The sequence below is a fragment of the Rhea americana genome, unplaced genomic scaffold, assembly GCF_003343005.1.
Source record: "Rhea americana isolate MKP2758 unplaced genomic scaffold, rheAme1 scaffold_2, whole genome shotgun sequence".
In the NCBI taxonomy this organism is placed as follows: Eukaryota; Metazoa; Chordata; class Aves; order Rheiformes; family Rheidae; genus Rhea; species Rhea americana.
The window spans coordinates 5,723,578-5,743,759 of NW_028186149.1; the positions used below are offsets into that span (position 1 = coordinate 5,723,578).

The following is a 20,182-nucleotide window of genomic DNA, read 5'->3' on the forward strand; positions in this document are numbered from 1 at the left end:
GGCGGCGCGCCCGAGAAGAGGCCCTGAGGCGGCCGGAGGAGGAGGAGGCCCTGCCTGCCTGCGGATCCGCTCCCTGAGCCGCGTGCGGCCGGTCGCGCCGAGGCCCCTTCTCCGCGGCAGGGACGGGTGGACGCCCGCCCGCCCCGGCGTGCCCGCCCGCCCCTCTCGAGTGCCCGCGGAACACACGCGTGAAACGCCAGGTGTCGTGCGTGCGCCTCGCTGCCTGCGCTGAAGCAACCCGGAAAGACAAGTCACCGCTGTGCTGCTGGATTTGGTGCCTCTGTGGTTCTGCATCGATCTGGTCCTCTATAAAGGCTACTTTTATGCAAATACTTGTCACTGATTGAGTCCCTTTATTTCAGCTCTGTGGGAGCGTGTCTGTCTTGGTGGCTGGTGAGGGAGCTGCTCCCAGCGTTGCAGGTTTTCAGTAACGTCAGCTTTATTCTGTCTTGGCTTCTGTACGTGTTTATTTGTTTATTTATATCTGTGCGCATACACACGTGTGTTCCCAGACGCACATTCCAGTCCTTTCCCACATTTATCTAGAGAAACGACGAGGGGAGAAAGAGCCAGTTTGGGCGAAGCGCTGACAACCGGCCTGAGCRGAAGGACGGCCGAGTCCCTCTCGGGTCTGGCACGCGGCGTCGGCGGCTGGGAGCGCTCCGGCGACGGGCGCGTGGACTGAACCCCCTGGTCCGTCCACGCCGCCTGAACGGCGCGCTGTGCTGCGCCGCCTGCCCCTGGGGTGGGGCTGGGTATTTATCAGGCTCTCGGGGAGAGTCGGCTGCCCAGTCGGGTCGTAGTCGGAGGAGCGCTTTGGTTCGGTAGAGCAGCGATAGCCTCGCAGCAGGCAGYGTTTCCGTAACCCATCGCTCTCACCAAGCAAGCGAAATCTGAGACTGCAGGAATGAGTCAGTAAGTAYTTCAAGATTTTAATGAATCTAAACAAAAAACATGCACGTTTTTGAGGAAAAGCTATTTCAGATTTTGATCTTACCATAGAATCTTGTTTTGATACCATGAAGGAAGAAATCGTTTCCCTGGATCTGCTTTTATTTAAGGTCATGGAAGGACGCGATGACAGGAGGCAGCAGATAGAGGAGCGAAGATGAGAGGATAGCAGTAGGTGCACTAGGCGATGCAGGTGAGGAGGAGGGTAAAATAAAGCTAGTTTGGGGCAAGAAGAGCTACAACACACTTGTGTGTACACAAGCACAGAAGAACTGCTGGGGTGACTTCAGCAACCTTCTTTGTTTATGGGAATGTTATATGTTGAAAAGTTAAAAAAAAAAAAAAAAAGAAAACACACAGCTGAGGTCCACCAAGTACTGTCTTTGTGAGCATAGCTGTTGGAATTGATCCCTAAAGATAGGAAAATTGGCTAAGAAAGGCTCAAAAAAAGAGGATAATAATTAAACTGATGTAGACAGAAGGGGTTATTGAGGCAATTAAGTTTAAGATCCTGCTTGCTGAATTCTTGAAACTACTAGATTTTAAGTGGGTTTACTGGGTTGAGTAAGTGGAGACGGCACAGAAGAAAAGTCTGTCCGCCGCTGAGGGAAGGGAGCCAGCAGAGGGCGGAAGCAATTCACCAAGCTGGCCGTGCTGGAAAGTGCCTGGCCCGCAGGATTTCCTCTTGAAAACCTGTCTTGCTRTAATGATTTCCTCTTTTCAATGTGATGTGACCTGCTTTCAAGACTGAAAAGGAGCACAACTTGTTTAATTAAAACTGCTGCGTAAGATTGAGCAAAGCAACTGGCAGGAGGCGCAGGAGGAGCTGGTCTGAGGAGAGCCGCTGGTGAGCGGGGAGGGAGCGCTGGCCGCCCCGCGCGCCCGCCCGTCCCGGGTAAGGTCGGCAGCCGCTCTCCGAGCGGGCCTGGGCCGGTGCCGCCGCGGGCGCGGAGCGGCCAGCGCAGGCCGGGCCGCACGGGAAGTGACGGGAAGCGCTGACGGAAAACCCACGCCTGTAGCCCCAAAAGGGCAGGTGGCTCGGGGGGTGCCGGGCCCCGGGTTGGGGAAGCGCAGCAGGCAGCGGCCACCAGGTAGGAGGGGGCGGCGGGGGCACCGGCGGGWCGCGGGCTGCGCAGGGGGCCCCGGGTGCAGCCGGCAGCGGAGCTGTGATCCTAAAATCAAGCTGGGAAARGCAGAAAGGTAGGTTTCCCTGAGCTTCGGAGCTGGGCAAACCAATGGCATGAGCAGGGCCCTGTTCCCAAGGGGAAAGCCCTACCGATCTGTTCAGCTCTCCCGTGAAATCCTGAGCTGCACGCTCGGCCCTCCACCCCCAGGTCCCTCTGAAGCCAGGGCACTGGCCGCCTCTCTGAATTAAATACGTGGGTTTTTTTTGTTTTTTTTTTTCTTCCTTTTTCTTTTCCCAAGCAGTGGGGCCTAGTTTATGAGGTGGGGCAAAAAAAGTCTGAAGCCATGGCCCTTTGACGACCTGTGTATGTGCCACAAACACAGCTCTACAAATAGTTCCTCCCTGGCCTCAGTGCGTAGCAGCTGTAGAAAAAACAAGTTTCCGAAAAGTAAAGATGTGCATTTCTTAAATAATAATAATAATAATAATAATAATAATAAAATAAATTGCATGTCTGATTTTTTAAAATTGGCCTTTGAGAATGGCAAATTATTTAGAGAAAGCAATGTAAGTGTGTTTTATCTAGTTACCCAGTACATAAATCTCATAATAGCGTAACAACAGCTCTGTTAACTTCTTTCTGTAYACTGCACGTTTAACAGCCTGTCTGCCTGCTGAAAGGGTTCAAGAGGTCTAGCCAAGCTGATCTGCAGTGCCTGGGCTAAACTAATACTTTGATCATCTTAGATCTAAAGAAAGTTTAAACCCATCAGAAAAAACTTCTCCCTTCCTTTTTCTAGATCTGTAAGTAACTGTATCATACATGTTTTTTTATGSTACTACAAAGTATAAAGCACATGCTTAACTGTCAGAAACCCAGCTTTAATTTTTGCCTCTCCTTAGAGCTGTATCATGTGTATTTTGAGCATTCTGATTGTATGTCTTCTTCAGAYGCTTTTCCTAATCATTCGTGCTTACGACTTTTTTGTCAGGATGGGACATATGTATATTTGGAGTATGACTGAAAAGATGATTTTTCTGTATACTTACAATTTTTATTGAAACTGTACAAAATATTTATCAGCGTCTGTGGATGAACTTTGTTAGCAGCACTGATCGGTTTCTAAAATCTATTCTGCGTGCCTTTTCTTGGAAATTTATTCCTACATACAGTCATCCCCTTAGCCTTTGTTTCTTTTTGTGCATTTGTAGCACTTTTGTGAGTGTTCCAAGTTATTTTTCAGCAAGAAAAAAGCACATAATACAATGTGCATTTCAAAAGTTGAAAAGTAACTGTAGGAATAGTATTTATGATGCTGAAAGGATGTCTTAAAAGTATGGTTAAAAAGATGGAAGAAAGAACAGTATGCTCCTGTGTTTCTAGTTCAGGGTTCTAATTTTATGTCTCATTATTTCTAGCTCCATAAAGGAGTTCTGGGTGCTACAACTGTGCTACAACTAATATTATCATAATTTTTACAGTTAATAAAATTTCTTATCTGCAACTAGATATCTGAAACTAGAATGTAAGTTTGTTTTCATCATCATCTTCAAATAGGAACACTTTTTTTTAATCACTTGACTGCACATTTCCTTTTCTTTTGAAGAGAAGATTGTTGAGATAAAGGAGTTTTAAAGTGACTTTTTGCAACAAGTATTATAAGCAATAACCCTTGTTGTGTTTTCTGTGGATTCTTAGTTGTTCTGTTATGACCAGGTGTCTGCTGTGCTGGCACAATGGCCTCTGGTTAGTTAGTCCRTGGGCTCGCAGACCAATGCCCTTACTAAGAGCACAACAGAGAGCTAGCAAGAATTTAATTTAGAAACAGGCAAAATAGACACTAGAGATGAGAGAAAAGAATTATCATTCCTTATATTCTTTGTTATTTAATAGCTCAGCCAATAACTATACTAAGGTGCATTTCAAATATATTAAACTTCTGATTTAAATAATCATCAAATATTCTCTTTCTATTAAAGCTGCATTTTTGTACTCTTCTTCCTTGTACATGTGAGCTGATCCTACAGATACTTAAGTCTGATCTTATTTCACTAATTTCAAAGGGTAACTTCCATATTTATAGCTAAGCATTTGCAGGGCTGGGCTAGCCATGTGAAGTGCTCAAGAACTTGCGTTCACTCCTCTTGTCTTGCAGATACTGCTCATGCCGGAGGTAGATACAATCRTGTTTACAGAACTAACTTCAAACATGACTGAAAAAATGTTTAAATACAGCAGAGTTAGGACATAATTATTTTTAAAACTTTTTTTTTAGAGAAGAAACACAATTCTTTCCTATTTATACAAATATATTCTCAACCATTTTCTAGGAACAGCATTTGGTCATGAGGGTTTTTTTCCCCTAATTTTTATCTGTTTCAGTTTGAAAACTGTGTCCCTGTCAGGAGGCAGGACTGAGTTGGACCACATTAAATCAGCTGTGTTCATACCCTTGGATCTCCAGTGGAGGTAAAGCCATGATAAATGAGGAGTCTTAGCTCCTATTTTCTTTCCTGAAATATCCCTTTTTTCATAAATAATACAATAGAGTTTACCTTTTATTATTGTAATAAGCTGTCTCAGTTTCTGTGGTTTATTTTTCAATCTAACAATCTTAGATGATTAAATGCTGCCATGTAGATTAAAATATGACATGAAACTAGCATAATTTTTCCTGTGATGTTGATGTGACTTCAAGATGTTGAAAAGATGTATGAAGAGTTTTTGTGTAGCACTGGATGATGGAATCCTTTTCATATACTGGAGAGCTCTTTAGAGCTGGCCTGGCAGGTTCTTCAGTATTTTAAACTGTGCTTGAAAAAAAGGTGAATGTCTTAATTCTAGGGCTGTGAAGATACTACCGAAATATAAAGCATTGCAGTGTAATTTTTTGGAGTTTGCAAACCCACTTCCCAAGGCTGTTCCCTTTCTCTGTGGGTGATGTTTTCACTGAAGAGAATGGATAAGATGGACACTTCTGAGAGACAGTGTAAGGAAATGGGCAGAAAGCAGCCATGAAGACAGGAGCTTAGGATGAGTAGTAGAGCTTTTCTGGAAGTTTTTGTAGGAAGGTGTTGGTAGATATATGAGTAATCTTCTAAAATTAAAACTTGAATTTGTAGGATCACCACAAAACCTGCAGCTGTCAGTGAATAGCTTCTCCTCCGTGACAGGGATCCAGAGAGTGTGTTAAATGTATGTGTGTGCTGCCAGTGTTTGGCAGCCAATGGGCTCCTGATGCTGTAGGGCTGGCAGGGCTGTGGCAGCTCTTGGTCTCTGAACCCTGGAACCCTGCAAGGTCACCAAATGCCCTGCCAGGTAACTGCAGATGCAGGCATGAAGGCCAAGAGCAATGTGTGAGATGGTGCATATACAGTGCAATATAGTGGTGATTGCAGCCTTCTAGCAACAGATATGACTGTGCAAGTCTGAAGATCATTGCTGTACAAGTGGAGATCATTGCTTTGGAAGAGGTAGGAGAAGGYTCTATTATGGCCATGTTCGTATTCTTCAGAAGAGAACAGTTCATTCTTTTATCGGGTGACAGCCAAGGAAGTTGTGTGAATTGCATAACGGAATGGTCCAACATCTGCAGCCTTTTGTGCTTCCAGCTCTACTTTTTCTAAGCAAACGCAGTGGCAGTAAGTTGGTCACTAAGCATCAAGAAAGAAATAGACTAAATGGCACAAACAATTGGCCCAATGACAATTTGGGCCATAGCTGTGGCCCAAATTCTCTGTCTTGCCTGAAGGGAGGAAGGAGTGAGCTCAACAGAAATGTCCCATAGGCTGCCAGCTGGACTGTACCCTTTGACTGGGACTCGTAGAGTGATTTTTYGAAACACTATTTGCTCTTCCAGTGTGATTCTTTGTGTAAAACAAGTATGTGAATGACAGGATTGTAAAGAGTATATCCAGCTGAAATATTTTATTTGCAAATAAAATATTAGATACCTGCATATACAAATCAAGTAGCGGATTCCAGGTTAATTTTGAAGCTTGTGATTGCAGTTTTGCAATTGGCAATCTTACTAGTAGTGCATGTAACTGTCAGCTGAAAAGGCTATTTGTAGAAATGAGTAACGAAGTAATAATAATCAAGATTCATTTTTTTTCTCCCTTTGAGGCAAGACGAGCACAGTAGATAGAGGTAGTGTCTCTTATTAGACCAACTGATACGGTTGGAAAGCGCGAACAAAAGTTTCAGATACATTAGCCCGTTTCAGATTTGAATTAGAAACAGCAAAACTTAAAATGAAGTTAAAGATAATTGAGGTACTGTTTTTGTAGTACTTCTGTTTAACACACTGACAGGCTGAGCAGCATATGTTATTAGAAGGTGGTGAATGTTCTCTTGCAGAAGTATTGCCGTTTTAAAGGAATCGTTCCATTTCTAATTAAACACTTCAGTGACTAGAGTGTCTTAGTAGCTGCTATACAGCCATGAAAGTGAACAGCATGTGCTCTCCAAAGTCAGCCAGGTTTCAGTCTGAGAGCCTGCTATCTCATTATTTTCATAACTATGTTGAGTTTTTCATTCAGTCCTCTTAGCTGCTCAGTCAAAGAGCTATAATGAAAAAGGTTGCTATGTGAACTGGAAAGGAAGAAGAGTCCTTTCCAATAACATCCTTGAGGAAGGGGAATATTTGGACTGGACTGAAGGCTGCTGTCAGTGATAAGGACTAATATTACATGTAATATTCTGCCAACAAGTTACAGCAACTGGGCTCAGTAAGACTTTGTAGATAATATATTGAGTAGGAGGAATAGAAAAGTTGATTTAGTTTAATGATTGAAAATGCCAGTTTTCTGGCTTTCTTTTGTGTCTCAGTCAGTCTTGCAAGTATAATGCTTTGTATTAGTAGCTGCTGATAGAAATTACATTCCTTCTACAAACAGCTGCTGATAATTGCCTAACTTACACTTGGTGTGCTGCATTTCAAAACTTTAGGATAGCACTGAAATCTAACAACTGTGAGAGTAGCTCACACTGTGAAGTTGTTCTCAGTGTTATAGTCTGTTGATGTAARGCTTGCATGAGAGAGAAATTGCTGTTACAGTTTTTGCCAATGGGTGGTGCTTTCTAAATCTATTTTGAAGYATAATTAACATCCAAAATATAGATTATAGCAAAAAGTTAGGATAGTCTTCTTTTTAATTTCAAGTGTTAGTGTTAATCATAGTTGGTTTTTCTCCTTTGTTTGGTTCTAAACCACATTTCAGGCATGACTGAATGTGCCTCACTCAGCGTGCRGTAACAGGTTAGGCTGTAGCTGCTGGTGTTACCCCTGTGCAATAGTGTGTTCCTCACCCAGCACTTTAAGATCTTGTGTGTGTAACAGCACATGCTCTGCTGACTTTCTCCCTAACAATGATTCAACTTGGCAGGTCTTTTCTGTTAGGGCATGAACTGTCTGACTACACTTCATTTTGCCATATTCTTACTTGCATCCCAGAACAGGCAAGAGAGAACCTGTATAGAGTTGATGTCATCCAAGTTTGATAATAGCACTGTTGGAATTTGATCGTATTTCTTTTGATAGCAAAACTCATAATTTTTGGTTCGAATACATGTTTTCTAAGTTTGAATTGCTAGATTAGTATTCTTTATTTTAGTGTCCTTTAGCTATAGAGTAGAACAGATAGCAATAAATCTTTATTTGATAGTTCACTAGACTTGTCTGTGTGGATATGAAATCCAGTGTACATAATGGGGCCTGACATGCTGCTGTTTTTCAGTAGAAATGTAAGAGAAGGCTTTGAAAGATCTGTGAAAAGAAGCTGCTGCAAAAGTGGAATCATGTTCATGTAGATTAGAAAAGATATTTAAACTACTAATACAGAGAAATTCAGCAACTTTTATTCTGTTTATTTTTACTACAAGATGTGCTTAAATTGAATTTGTATTGAAATAGAAGATTTCTTTAAATGCAAATTGAACACATTGACCATTTTTGAAAATAGCCATAGATAGGCTTGACATTTTTTTCCTCAGTTCAGACTATTTGTAGATAGAACTAGTCCTAGAAACTAATTGTAATTTGTTAGACTCTTGCCTTACTTAGCACTTGGTGTGTTGCAGTTGAGCATTGCAGTTATTACAGTAGAAATACAGTTCAACAAGCATGCATTAGCTAAGACATTCAACTTGTCCTCTTCAGAATAAATTTAAAGTGAAAAAGACACTGTTGTCCTCTTATGAGGAGAATGAAAAATGACCTACCCTGCTAGTTTAACAAAAAGATGTCTACAGTCTTGTTTGTGCTAAGAAGAAAACCCAACTCTGTCCAAATGAGGACTCTGCTGAGGTCAATTTTGAAAAATCAGTGTCTCTTTCTTACTTGGCAATGACACACAGGATCAGGCAGTGYAAAGAACAAATGCCTATCTGTTAAGCTTAAGCATGGATAAAAGTATCCAAGTAATTTGCAGAACAGTATTAGTGTTACAGGATTGTCAAACATTGAAAGTTCTTTCTAAGCAAGCTGTAGTACCCTTGTTGCTCCTTGTCATTGATATGACRGCTTTCTGTAAAACTGTAACTTTTTTAAATATACCTGCTCTTCATACCTTTCGATGTGTAGATCACTGATCTAAAATGAGAGGTTTATAGCTCCTYAGACCAAAGATAGAGACATCAGCTTATTATTATGTATTTACAGCTTCTTAAGGAAATGCAGGGCCACTTCCATCTGTGTGCATTACTCTTATAGATACGCTCTTCATGAAATTAGGCACCCACTTAATAAGTGTTTACAAAACATGAAACCAATGTAAATCATACCTACAGAAGAACTGTAGCCTCCAAAGTGTTTCATCCATCTCTAGCTTAAATTTTCCTCTTGTAAGTAGAGGTGACGTAATTTGAACAGTGTAAATGTTGTTGGAAATACTAGTTCCCAAGTGGAAAAGGAATTATTTGTTCAGTCAAAACAAATAATTTTGGTGTTTTTCYTGCAGAAAAATGACAGAGTTCTGTCTGAGGTCTACCAAGGTGCTGAAGTTGAGTTCCCAATTGCTGGCAGGGATTCTTGCCTTTAGGCAGCAAGATAGTCTATGAAAACAAAGTAGATGCTTTTAAAATGTGTATTATYTTAGTGTTAAATTTGTGTGTTTTTCTTGGAGGGACTACTGTAGCCTTTGGAAGATACTCGTCTAGAGTTTAACTTGGAGTAGGCTATTTTTAAGAAGCTATTTTCTGTTTAAAAAGCCACTGACTTTAAACATACTGATACTTTATTTCTTGCAATTCTAAGAGGAAGCTCCCTAGTTATCACTATTAATTACCTAGATTTGCTTATAGTTGAAACAAAACAATATAGAAGTTTTACTTTACTCCATGATGTTGCCAAATAGTTAGCAGATATGTCTCTTTGTGTCTTTAGAGGTGCCTCTTGGGTTGCAGGAGGGCTGCCTGGCCTACTTTCGTTTTAATCGCTGAAAGGATATTGCATGATTTGATGCTGATACAGTTCAGCTTTTACATTTCTGGTGTGAAAACCGATGATCTGAGTTGCCTATTTCTTTTTTTTCTTTTCTTTCTTTCTTTCTTTTTCTTTTTTCTTTTCTTTTCTTTTTTTTTTTTKAAGGCTGTTGATACAAGGAAGGTTAGTATAATGGATTTAGTCTCATCCTCTTGGATCTTTTTAGTGCTGTCTTGGAATATTGGCATATTCTTGCATTTATAATGCAATGGACTAGGGTGGCAGTAAGTAGCAAGCTAGGTTGCATGGCGGCTGGTCACTGTTTCTCTGTGCTGAACTTCAGTGCCAGTGCAGTCAGCTTTCCTTTGCAGTTCATTGCCTCAGATCTTCCAATTTTTTTCCACAGTGTCTTTWCACAAGAAGCTGTCTTTCTTCCAAGGATTGAAATCTGAATCTGTTGTATGGTTGCAGAAATCCATTTTTATCAGTTGGCTTGTTCATATCTTTTCTACTTACTTTTTTTCTCTTCTGTTCTCTTTGCATTTGGTAAGTTACTTTTCTCACTGGGAAATAATTGCTGTATAGCATGTGATCTGACACTTCTTGATCTTTACAGCATATACACTAATCAGTTCTTAGTGTGTCTGGGTGGTGGATCGTGCTGTTGCTTTTCCCCTTCCCCCACCCCCACAACTTTTTTTAAAGTTTCCTGTTTGATTGCCAGTAGAGGTTTTATAGCACAGATCAGATTTGTGGATGCTGATGAACATTTCCCTTGGCTTCCTGCTGGTTGTTTTAAGTTCTTACAAGTCTGTTGGTGAGCGTCCRTTGTAGGTACTGGTAAATGCATGGTGAATTTTTAGTGTAAGAGTGTTGGAAAATGCCATTAGCTCATCAGAGTGCCAGAAGAACAGACTTCTTCACCTGAGTCAGGTAACCGGGAGGTGACTGGAAACAGCCGACACTGATGTTAAGCAGGCTCTGATTTTTGCATTGGAGAGCAAAGCGGAGGGGAGTTCTGCAGCATTATCCGAGATGGATTGTCGCTAGATCTGTCTCTAGTGGCAGGTGTCCTAATCCCTGCTGAAACCATGGTAAGACAGGTAACAATCTAGCACTTTCTTCTTGGGAAAACACCTGCTACAGGACAGTTTGGACATTTACAGCTTTTCTCAAGAGCACAGACTACGTGGAAACAAGTTTGCTGACGCTTGAGATGAAGAACGCTCCACACTGTACAAATGTGTTTGTCTTCAAATTCTCTCCTTGCTTCCTAGACCTGTAAAACATAGATAATTTTTACAAGGAGGCCATAAATTCTGACTATTTGGACTGTCTTGTCAAAAAGGTTTCATAGAATATGCAGGAAAAGTTAATAATTAACAGAGCTGGCCATTCCTCTGTAGAGCCGTAGCTTCAAAACTATGTTTTACTGTTGCAGGACTTTAAAGGCGTAAATATGATCTGCTTAATATACTTAGAAAATATCCAATCTCTTAGGGATAAGATGAGGATAAGAGAGAGAGAAAGCTTTACCTTGGGCTGGCTGCAGTGGTTCCTGTTTCCAGCTTCTGCCGTAGCGTTTGCTTGTGCTGCCTGCCTCTGCAGGAGGGTCAGCTCAGCTCTTCATGAAGCATTTGCTGAAACACTGCACATGCGTTTTATCAAAAAACAGAGCCTTTAAGTACCAGCACTGCTGTSGTCCCTCTTTGCAAATTGGAGCCCTCCATTTTGGTGTTACCTCTGCAGTTCTAGATCAGTGTAACTTCACCCATGGTGAAATAGCATTATTTTGACTCTATCTTTCTAACAAAGTCTTACTGTTTTGGATAAACCTCTCTTTTGGAGGGGAGGAAATCACTTGGTATTCCTCATAGCATGTTGGTCAGAGGAAAGTTGAGTAGCCTGATCTGTTACCTAAAATCACAAGCTGAAGTCTGAAAATAATTTATAAATAATTTGTTCCCTAGAGATGGCAAAAATGTGTGGGAGAGCTTTAACTCCTTTCACATTGCCTGTCGAGACCTCCAGGTGAGCGGTTGCTGTGTTCAGGGTGTGCAGCCGCTCCCCAGGGCTGTTTGCAACATGGCACAAGAATTGGTGCTTTGTTTGTCAACATTTTTTATCATGTTCCTCTTTCCGCACTCGAGAACAGTTATAGTTATATTCTCGTGCACTATGGTCTAAAATTTTCTTCAGAATAACAAATTTTATTCTCTATTGATCAGRGAAGCACTTAAGGCTAGGTTGAAAATACTCGTGTTGCCAGAAACCAAGTGCCAACTTTATTATATGTGGGAGCAAAAAAAAGGGACTTTTAAATTTCTTCTTAAACTGTGGTGAAATTTATAGATGGATTGGAATGAGCCAGGAATGGTTAGAGGTTTAAAAACTGTAACCCATAACAAATGGTCAAATAAACTGATGTTAGATCTGGAAGGGAAAATGCTAAAGTAGCAGGTAGAAAAAGTGTTCCAGCATAAATAATAGTTCATCATCTCTGTATAGCAAAACTTAYATGTTCGCTGAAGAAAGGGCAATTAAAATTGCCTTGATTTGCAGGAAATGATGTGAGATAGTTGAGCACTGAGACAAGTGAATTAAGGAGCTTGTGGCGTTGTCTTTGTTACTGGTGSATGAACATGTTAAGGTTATGTTGCTGTGGGCTATCTGCATCATTTCTTAAATAAGACTGGAGAATAGTAATAATATAAACTTTCTTAATTTCCTTTCTCACTCCTCCATTCTTCTTGAAACCAAGACAAAGTTTTGTGACAAGTAACTCATYGTCTGTAAAAGCTCACATCTGTTAGATCTTACGCAGTGAGGACAAGACTGGCTTTGTCCTTCTCTGTCCCTCTCTGTTGTCAGTGTCTCTAATGTCCCCAGCCTCTGCCAGTGGGGACTTCCAGCTCCATTTCACGTGGTCTTACCATGGTGTCTCTGTGTTGGTTCTGCTATAGGGTAACTACTTTTGTCATCTGTAAAGGTGTAAAATCAGGCTGAAAACTGAAACTCTGTTTTGTTTTGGGTGCTTTTGTTTTATGCTTACTACATCTTATCATAGTAGACTACCATATTTTCTTTTTTTTAATGAAACATTGCAACTTTCACTTTCCTGTGGCAAGGAGGGGAGAGGGATCACTAGTTTAAGCAAAGGACCAATGTTTGTTATGGTTTAGGGAGACCAAGTTAACTACATTGCTTAGTTTTCAAGGGAGGAGAAGAGATCACTTGATCTGGAAGCAGGGCCACATGACAAGCAGCTGAAAGTAATTAGGTGGGCAGGGGGTTGTGCGGGGCTGGCAGCTTTGTGCGCCAGGGCAAATTTTAGAGCTGTTGTTCTAAAATACGCTGTTCTTATTTTCTCTCTCTGCTGATAGCAATTGTAGATGAAAAGCAACTCTTTTTGCATGACTATGGTATTCAAGAGATCTGAGCTGTGTCAGGAAACTCATTGCTGAGGTACACTTGAAAAACTACAGATCCATTTGCTGTTGTTAAGCTGAGGTATGTAAATGATTTCTGTTGTTTATTTTCRTAAGATTTATTACATTATTTTTCTTGAGCTGACAGTTTCTCTATGACCAACTCTTACTCTGTTAMCAGCTTTGAAAAAATGATTTGCTGTACTTTTGACAAATGGACTTCAATATTTTTGGGTGCATTCAGTGTTATTGAATCCTCATTTTTCTAGAAGGGAAGTAAACAAAGTTGTGAAGTATACTGGTTTATGTAAAATGTATTTTTTGGATTTAAATAACAAATAAAATGGCAGGTCTTTAGTATATCTTTGTCATTGTTTTTTTTGCTGGCTGGGTTTAGCAGTTGGTAAAGTGTTTGGAGCATGAATCAGCCTGAGGTGAACTGGAAGGGTTTGTCAGAGTGCTGGTAGCAAAAATAGGAGAGAGCTCTGACAGGGTATGAGGGTATGAAAGAAGAGGATGTTCCCTGTGGAGTGGTATCAAAGTTTAAGAGCAAAAAACCCAGACAATGCTGTTTTAATGGTCATGGATTCAGTCTCGGGCAAGTGCCATACAGAGGGAAGGTGCTTCTGGTTCAGAACAGTATCGTTCTAAGTTAGTTGAGTTGGATTTAATCTCTTTGTAGGACACTGAGGGAAACAGATCTCCTTGATTTTAAGGCAAACCTTGGTAAGTTTATCACTGAGATTAAAAAAAAATGGCTGCAAAGGCCAGTGTCTGGATTGAGTAACAATAAGAAGCCATTTCTGGTCCCATGCTGTCAACTGGCATTTCTTGGTGTGGTTACATAAAATTTGCCCTGTAGTTAGAGGGTGGAATTAGATCTGGATAGCAAAGTATACTGTGCAAATAACATCTTATAATACAGAGCAAGGTAACTTAGTATTTTCAAACGTTGTGCTACTTGAACCTTTTTTTCTTGCATTTGCTCCTGTGCTCTCATTACCATRTATAAAGATAAATTATACCTAGTAAGCAGTTAAGATGCTGTTTCATGTTAGTGAGACTCTGCATGTCCATGAAGATCTATGCTAATAGATTTTGGTGCAGACTTGGACCTTCTGTGCAAAAGGAGATGACTTCTGAAAAAAAGCATTCTGCTGCATGCTGGTGGTAGGGCATGTGTTGTATTGCTACATTTTATAACAATTTATTGAGGAAATCTGGCAAGTAATATGATTTTTATTGATGGACAGCTGAAACATAAAATGGAGGAGGAAACAAATGAGTTATGTTCATACTACAGTATAAACTTTCATTTTGTATTTTGTCCTTGAAAACTTTCTGTGCTGAGTCTACTCAAAGACTTTTGGTTCAGGCTAACTTTCACTTTAAACAGAATTTTATACATGTTTTTTGTTGTTGCTAAATAAGGTCAGTTTTGAAACAAGAAGATAATTTGTCTTACTTTTGATGATGCCGGGCCAGACTTTCAGTCTTTCCAGGATTGCATTCTTTTTTTTTCCCCTGTTGTTTTAGCACTATTCTTGAAATCTAGTTTCTTCAGTATGGTGGTGTTTTTAATTGGATTGCACGCCAATGTGTTTGCTCTCGTGCATAATAAATAATAAAAGAAATAAAATGGTTTGTTACACAGTCTGTTCTTTTCTAACTTAAAAAAATGGACTGCAAGGAACCACAAAAGTGCTTCTAGTTCATATGTCTTTCTCAATCATTTAGTAGTGGTTTCAATCTGAAAATGAATTATGGTAAAGGAAATATGGGGAAGTATTTTATTACTGTATTTTGTATCTCATCAGGAAGAAACTGGAAACTGCCCATCTGATTATACTGCCATCACAATCATGAGTTTATATTCAGGCATCCTTTCTAGCCTAACTATTTGTCAGTGTGCTTCTAATTGAGGTTACAGGACAAAATTTCCAGCTCTTGCAGGCYGTAAATAACCAGGGAGGAATTGTTCAGAGAACAGAAAACTGTATTCTCCACCATTACTGTGGCAAAGTCACAAGACTTTCCCAGAACTGTAATTGATGTCTTGCATAAAGTATCTTAGGACGATTTCTCTAGTYGTGAGCATCACCTCTTGACTTAAGTTTATGAAGACAAGGTGACAAATTCATAAATGTAGCTACACAAATATGTTGTCTTGCTATTTCATTACAAATATCTACAGCAAGCAAAAAAGCTTAAATAAAATAACTGTGAACAAGGCATTTAGTAAACACTGATGCTTGACTTGCTGTAGTCTTTTTCCTGTGCTGTGCTAGACGGTTTGTTTATTGTATTTGCTTCATTGTGGTTTATTTTTGTTAATTAATGCCTGTCRATTATTGCATTACAAATGTAAGTTGAATGTTCCATGTTTTAGAAGCTATTTCTAGCATATTCTACAGTAGAGTTTTTTTTTTTTTTTTAGAAGTTAGTCTAATAACTTGGGTTATTTAAAAATTAATGTTTGAAAGTGTTGGGATTCTAATATTTGCAACAAGGCAAGATTTTAGCATGTGATGTTGCCCCTCTTTCCCTTCCCGTACTCCCATGGCGTTCTGGTATACTTGCTGTTTTCCAGCATGTATGTTAAAGCTGTCTAAGTAATTAAGCCTGGTAAAAACAAACTAGGAAACTAATTCAGTTAGGAATTTGCTGATCCTGAAAATAAGGTCTTCAAAGAGAAATTGTAAATTTTGTGCCCATTTTTTAAATTTAATTCAAAAAAAGACAATCAGCAGAAGTTCTGAAACTATACAGAATTTACCAATGAAATTGAAACATCCTATGTGCAGTTCCTGGAAGAAGAAGACCTGGAACAGATCCTAGGAGAATCAAGGGAATGAGCTCCAGTCAAAGGGAAGTAGAAATAACTTTTTAAGGAGAAAAACTTCCAGTAACTTTTCTTCSGTCTGAAATRTTTGTCTTTATGACCAGGAAACAATTTAACTCCTGCYTCTGAAGGAAGTGTGTCAGGATAAKGTCTCCGTACAGAAATTTAGTTTTGATACATTATGGTGCATTTGTTGACATAAATAGAAGCAGAACTGGGATCTTTGAGTTGGGAATTCTCTGGGAGTTAGTCTCGGTAGGTGTATGTTAGCATAGCCCCRCTAAAATCAGTGGGGCTGTACTGATTAATGCTAACTGAGATTTTCTTTTTCACTTGCTGAAGTTGTTTTTATTGGAATTTCACTACTAGATATTTACTTCCTTCTATAGGAAATCATATGCACTGATTTGAAGTCAAACTAAACACTGCAAATTAAAGCCAGTGTTTTATTAGAAGATGAAACAGCATACCTACTTTAATAGTCTTTCGAAATAGAAACTTTGCTGGATGGTGCATTGCATGCTCCCAGTTCTTGTGACTTGTAGRTAGAAATCCATATCAGAAAAGATTTTTTTCATACCTACTAGCACTTTATATCCTGTGTTTCATTTTAGAGGTTTGATGTCTTCTCAGTCATAATGTAGAATATAAGAGAATATCCTARTAAGTCACTGTGTGAGGTTAGGTTGTTACAATTAACTCGAGATTTTCTGACCCTTAGTACTGAATTTCATATTTACTGTTCAGTTAGGAAAGCAGACTGAATCCACTGTGGTGTGAAAACTGCATATGAAATTCTTTGATACACATTTTTATATAGGGAGCTRCTGGGATCAATTAGAGAAGTCTGATGACTGACTGACTGTTAGAATAACTCTGTATATTTTTTTTTCTGAAATGAAAGTTATAGAGGTGCACCCTTGTGCCTTAGCTGAGCTGTAAGCTCACTGTTGCTAAGCTGTTGCTTAGCTATAGCAGAAATGTGCTGAAAAATAATTTTAATTGAAGGTTTGTGGGGGGATGAGATAAGAAATCTCCTGCTATTGTATGCTAATTCTCRTTGTTAAAGCAAAACTTAGGGAAGCTGTATGTCTGCATAAAATTTTAAGAAAGAATTCTCAAGGATGGTGTCTACAGCATGAAGAACCCTGGCAAGAGCTRCCAGCTTTCAACCAGCGTGCTGTTCTGCAGCCCTTTTGGTGCTCGCAAGCAGAGAATAACTGGAACAAATGATACAGATGAAGGGTAGCACAAAACCTGCAATTCTCTCTGCTGTCTTTGCAAGGCTCATGCTTCCCCCCATGGGAAGAATTGGTGTAAGAACTCATGGTTTGCTATGCTGAGTATCTGAACTGTATTCTGTGTATCAAGTTTGACTGATAATTCACATTAGAATACGGGATTCTGACCAGAGTAGCAAGAGGAATAGCGCTGGCAACTTGGGCTGAAGAACAACAGGCTTTTTGAATGGAAGCTTTGTGTTGTGCTGTTCAACGTGCTTAATCGGTGCTTCTTTTGATTTATGCCTTCCTTGAGGAAGGCTCTAGAAAGGAAGCTGTGCTAGGATATGGGTTGATGCAAACATTTTGCCAAAAGACTGTCTAAACATTTTGGCGGAATGAAGATTCTCAACAGAAAGCCTGGACAGYGTTAATGCCTGTTGCAGTTCTGCAACTGTGCAAGGAGGAGTTGTTGGAGGAGTGGGCTGACTTTTAAATTTTTACAAAAAAGTATGCTGTAGTTCTAGCTTTGCTTTGTGAGAAAAGATTGAGTGATAACTTTGAGCTGCAAACGATGCTCCTAAGATGACCGTGTCCCTCTGTGGTAGATCAAGACTTCTACTTTTTTGCTGCATGTGAACAGCTCCTCAGAGAGAACAGACAGGTGCCTGTTGACTGCAGCCTGTGTCTGTTTCAGGCAGAAATGGTGTTTTATTATGGAGCAAGCAAATTATGCCCAGAGTATGCTCAGTAAATTATTTCTAAACTTCTTAGAGCATTTTTGAAACATGAAAGCATCATGCATGCTAATTGCTTTCCAGACACACATTGTCTAAAAAAGACACTGTGCAGAGCTGGCTGAAATGACATCTCTGAGACAGTGGCTGTAACAGACTGAATTCAAGGGTCAGGCCCTTCTTGAGACCGTTTGAGAGCAGATTATTCAAATAACATGTCCACTTCTCTGTCTCTCCGAAGCCAGCCTGTAAGGCTCTGACTGCYTCCACGTTGTGGTGGTTGCCAGCATAACGTGAGCTCAGCACGTGCAAGGCTGCTTCTGTTGAGAGCTTGCGATGTGTTTTGACAGTTTGACAGAAGTGGATGCTTGCTTTGAGCCTTGGTTTTATTGGTCTGGCCACCTCCTTCCATCCCCATCCACATGCACCCGTTCCCTGCTTTGCATCTCGGACTGCCCCTCTTCAGGTCTGACAGGTTGGATTCTAGACTAAGGAGTAGAACGAACAGRCTTTCTGGTTAGTAGAGAGGGTATTTCTCAACTGGCAGTTTCCCTTATTTTCCCACARATATTTATAAACTTATTTTGCCTGGATCCTTTTTTGCTGGATCCATTTAAGAAACCTTTCTGATTGAGTATTTCCACAAATAACTTCTTAGCATTTCTAATGTCATACCCAATGTTTATAAATAACACAGACTTTTCCAGCTCATCACAAACGRATATTGATTAGTTGCTCAGTCAATAACTTTGAAAAGCAGTTAGTTTTCTGAGGAAAAGGTTGTCAGCATGAGACATGACTCTTTCCCTTGTGGCTTGAAGTGTGACTTGAGCCATCAGTCGTGCTCCAGAAGGGTTAGAGTGCCTGGCAGTAAGCTATTTTCCTGTTGTTTGGCAGGTGCAGACAGATTAACTTCTGCTGGACTTAAAAATCTTCAGACACTTCTATGTTATCTAAGTAATGAGTAAATTATGAAGCCATCAAGAAACAAATAACCAGACCAGAATGCAGGAAATGTTATATACTCCACCCCCTGCCCCTCAGTGGTTGAACTAAATCAAATAACTTGCTCCAAAGATAAGGGCATATGGTAACATTGTAGAAAAACAATAATACTTAGGAATAATAGCAGCTGGAAAAAGCAAGGTTACTTTTGTTGCATCTTCCAATCAAAAWCCTCAATTAACAAGGAGCAGAGTTTTTACCTCCTATAAAAAAACAAGAGAAACAAGTATTTCCGAATCCAAAGGATAAGAAAAGGACATTAAATTCTGCACTGAAATTCTTTTCTGCCCCACCTCTTTCATATGCTTACTCACCGCTTGTTAAGTGAATTACACAGTTTTGTTTTGTAGTCCAATTTGCATCATATTTGTGTGGATTTCAGCTTTATGTAGCAGTGATTAGTAGGTATCTTTGGGTTGTCTGTTGCTGACCTTCCCCACAGACTCTTAATGACCTAATCATGATCGTTTATCTCTGCCAGATCGTTTCCCTCTAATGCAGCATGCATCCTGTCACCTTCACGAGCTTGGCAGCATGACCTTTTGGAGAGACTTTATCTGTATTCCAGATATCTGTCTTCCAAAACAAGGTAAAAGACAGCTGAGAATTTTCCTACCCTGGAGGAATGAAACTATATATGCCTTTTAAAAGAATATTTTCCTCTGGCTGTTTACGGAGCGTGTGCTTTCAGAGGCATAAACAAAGAACCTGGCCTTACTGATGTGTTTGGCAGCTTACTGAATCATCCACGGAGGCTGAGCATAGAGTCTAATGCTTTCTTTAGCATGAGCACATGCTAAAGCAGTGTTCTCTGAGATGYCACTATATTCGTATTCTAACTGTGCATGTGAAAAGTTTTATCAGTTTTTAGATTTTCACCTTTTCCTGTCCCTTGTACTCTGCTTTCTCATTTGCCTGCTTGTTCCAGCTATCTTGTGGAGATTTTTATATCCAGGAAAACCCAATCAATGCTTGAAGATGTATCAGTTCCTGTAATGCTGTGTGATTCTTGGTATCTTCTTTATCTTTCAGCAACTGTTTCTGATGCTGAAGTAGGAGTACACTCGTTTTCCTTGCTCTCGTGGAGTCCTGTCTGCTTGCTGAATGTGTGAGTCTTCTGGATGTTTCCCTGCTTTTGTCCATATGAGCAGCTCTGTGAGTGAAATCCTAGTAGCTCCTGTGTTGTGGGCTCRGGCACATCTGGAGGTGGATATGGCCATCCTGTACAGCCTGACCTCCCCTTGGAGAGGGAGCTCGCCAGCATSAGTTTTAGGCCAGTGAGCTGTAATGAGGCCGAGAAGTAGCAGCATATTCTAGGAAATCTGTGTGAAGCTCAGACACGGTATCTCTGAGACCATTTGGCCAAACTGAAACCACAAACCTCTGTGATACTCTTAATTTCTTCTTGTAACCTTCTGGCCTTACTTCTCCACCAGCACATTTGTATAA

At 40.3% G+C, this 20,182-nt stretch overlaps 1 protein-coding gene across 1 annotated transcript in view; it reads left to right on the forward strand.

Moving 5' to 3' along the window:
- The first annotated feature begins 1,143 nt into the window (after positions 1-1,143).
- Positions 1,144-20,182, forward strand: part of RAB27A (RAB27A, member RAS oncogene family) — a 37,630-nt gene continuing 18,591 nt past the window's right edge. The window contains exons 1-4 of the mRNA XM_085303378.1: positions 1,144-1,846; positions 2,740-2,881; positions 4,461-4,547; positions 12,885-13,011. The gene's annotated coding sequence lies outside the window, so the exon portion shown is untranslated. The remainder of the gene's footprint in view (positions 1,847-2,739; positions 2,882-4,460; positions 4,548-12,884; positions 13,012-20,182) is intronic.